This window comes from Orycteropus afer, unplaced genomic scaffold, assembly GCF_000298275.1.
Source record: "Orycteropus afer afer isolate SDZICR_OR568_19922 unplaced genomic scaffold, OryAfe1.0 scaffold00290, whole genome shotgun sequence".
Lineage (NCBI taxonomy): Eukaryota > Metazoa > Chordata > Mammalia > Tubulidentata > Orycteropodidae > Orycteropus > Orycteropus afer.
In genome coordinates, this window is record NW_006921877.1 from 2,145,672 (window position 1) to 2,148,467 (window position 2,796).

Sequence of the window (2,796 nt, forward strand, 5' to 3'; positions counted from 1 at the left end):
CCCCCCCAAATCTGTAGATTCTCTTTTGGAGAAGTCTTTAGATATGGATCAGAATATAATTTTTAGAAGGTTCCAGGCACCTAATTTATCTTCTTTTGTTTGTGCATTTTTAGATCTGTCTGCTAGTCTGTTTATGCTATTTATTAGGGACCCTAAGTTTTCCCTGATTTTGTCTTCCATGAACTTTATACTTTAGGTATTCTTCCCTTTGCTTTACCTACTTCACATTCAAAAGCAACTTTCAGAGTCTCTTTTGACATCCATTTTTTTTTTAAACATCCAATTTTATCTTCTCTTTCTTTTTTGTCTTTTAATGACCTTTTGCTTTCTTCATATGGGATGTCCTTGATGTCATCCCACAGCTCATCTGTTTCTTGGTCTTTAATATACAATCATCAAATCTATTCTTTTTAAGTTTTCTTGTGACTTGGGTGAAAGTTTACAGAGGAAATTCATTTTCCATACAGTAATTCATACATTTTGTTTCATGACATTGACTGCGATTTCCCACAACGTAACAGTTCTCACCCCACTTCCTCCCTATAGTTATCTCTTTCCCGTGTCCTTCTTTCGTATGCATTCCTGTGCTCCCCTAAGGTATCTCCCTGTGCAAATACTGCCCTTCTGTTCTCCCATGATTGATCATTCTAAGGAGTGTATCTACCTAATATAAATGTTTGCTCTATATGCCTGTCTATTGTTTGGCTGGAAGCCATAGGAATGAGTTCAATTCCAGACCTGAAGGGTAACTAGGGGCCATACATAGTTTTGGGGGTCTCACCAGGCTCTATCAGTCCAATAAACCTGGTCTTTTCTATGAATTTTAGTTTAGTTCCACATTATTCTCCCACTCTATCCAGGATCTCCAGCACTGATCCCTTTCTAAGTGGTTTACAGTGGTACCCAAGCACCATCTAGTTCTTCTGGTTTCATGGTCATATAGGCTGAGGTTTACATGGTCCACTAGTCCCTTGGACTGTTTCCATGCATCTTTGGTTTTCTTCATTCTTCTTTGCTCTGGACAAGGAGACCCACTGTTGCATCTAGATGGACATTTGCAAGCTTTTAAGACCCCAGTCACTACTCACCAAAGTAGGATGTAGCACAATATTCTTGTGTAGTATGGCATATGCCAATTGAGCTTGATGTCCCCTTTGACCATGGTTCCAAGCCCACAGGTCCAACTACTTACTCCTTCAAGGTAGTTGGCTGTGTCTAAGAAGTTATCATAACTTTGCCTCTTGTTAGCTGTATTACATACATGGACATTCTTTACAACACATACAAATATGTCTGGAGAAGTATCACCTGCCAACCTCATATATAATCATGGATATACTCCCTTTTGCCTAGACATACCTGATCATTCAGCCTGCCTATCCATCTATTTATACCTGTAGATTAATGTTTCTTATCTCTGATAATGCAGTATTGTATATGTAAAAGGGTTTATCTTTGTTGTCTGTACCTCTTGTGTACCTCTCTGTATCTTCCTTTCCCTTAGTGTTACTGTTGGTCACTCGCTTTTGGTATATGCCTTTCCCTTCACCCAAATCAATACTTGTCTCTGCCTATCGAGCAATATTCCCTCCCCTCCCCTTCCCTCCCATCCCTGGTAACTGACAAAAAAAAGTTTCCTTCCATTTATAAACCTTTCCTTGACTTTTTCCCCCACACACACTTGTATTGTGCTGAAAACACAAGCATTTGCCAACATAATAACTTCCACGTTTATAGGGCCACTGGTGACATTTTTCATGTTGTGCCACCATTATGGCTATCCTTTTCCAAAATATTCTACAATCTAGTAGCATAAACTCAATGCCCCCAAATAAAAGCTTCCCCTTTTCCCCTCCCTGTCCTACCCTAGTAAACACTAATAATCTTGGGTTTATACACACACACACACACACAATGTTGTTATTGTTGTTAGGTGTCATTGAGTCATCTCTGACTTACAGAGACTCTATGGACAGCAGAACAATACATTGCCCGGTCCTGTGTCAGCTTCATGATCCTTGCTATACCTGAGCCCATCGCTATAGACACTGTGTCAATCCATCTCATTGAGGGCCTTTCCCTTCTTTGTTAACCCTCTACTTTCCCAAGCATGATATCATTCTCCAGGGAGTGGTTCCTTCTGACAACATGACCAAACTAGGTGAGACAAAGTCTGGCCATTCTTGCTTCCATGGAGCATTCCATGGAGCATTCTGGCCTCACTTCTTCCATGACAGATTTGTTAGTCCTTTTAGCAGACCATGGTACTCTTAGCATTCTCCAATACCACAACTCAAAAGCATCAACACTTCTTCAGTCTTTCTTATTCACTGTCCAGCTCTCACATACATATGAGGTGACTGAAAATACCGTGGTTGGCTTAGGTGCACCTTAGTCTTCAAGGAGACATCTTTGCTCTTCATCACTTGAAAGAGGTCTTTTGCAACAGACTTGTCCAATACAATAGGTCATCTGATGTCTTGACTGCCGCTTCCATTGGTGTTGATCATAGAACCAAGTAATATGAAGTCCTTGACAACGTCAATCTTTTCTCCATTTATCATGCTGCTGCTTATAGGTCCAGTTTTGAGAATTTCTGTTTTCTTTATATTGAGGTGTAATCCAGACTGCAGACTGTAGTCTGTAATCTTCATCAGAAAGTGCTTCAAGTCATCCTCACTTTTGCAAGCAAAATTGTGTCATCTCAAGGGACTTATCTCTAGAATTTATAGAACACTCCAACACCTCAATAACAAAAAGACAAACAATCCAATTAAAAAATGGGCAGAAGACATG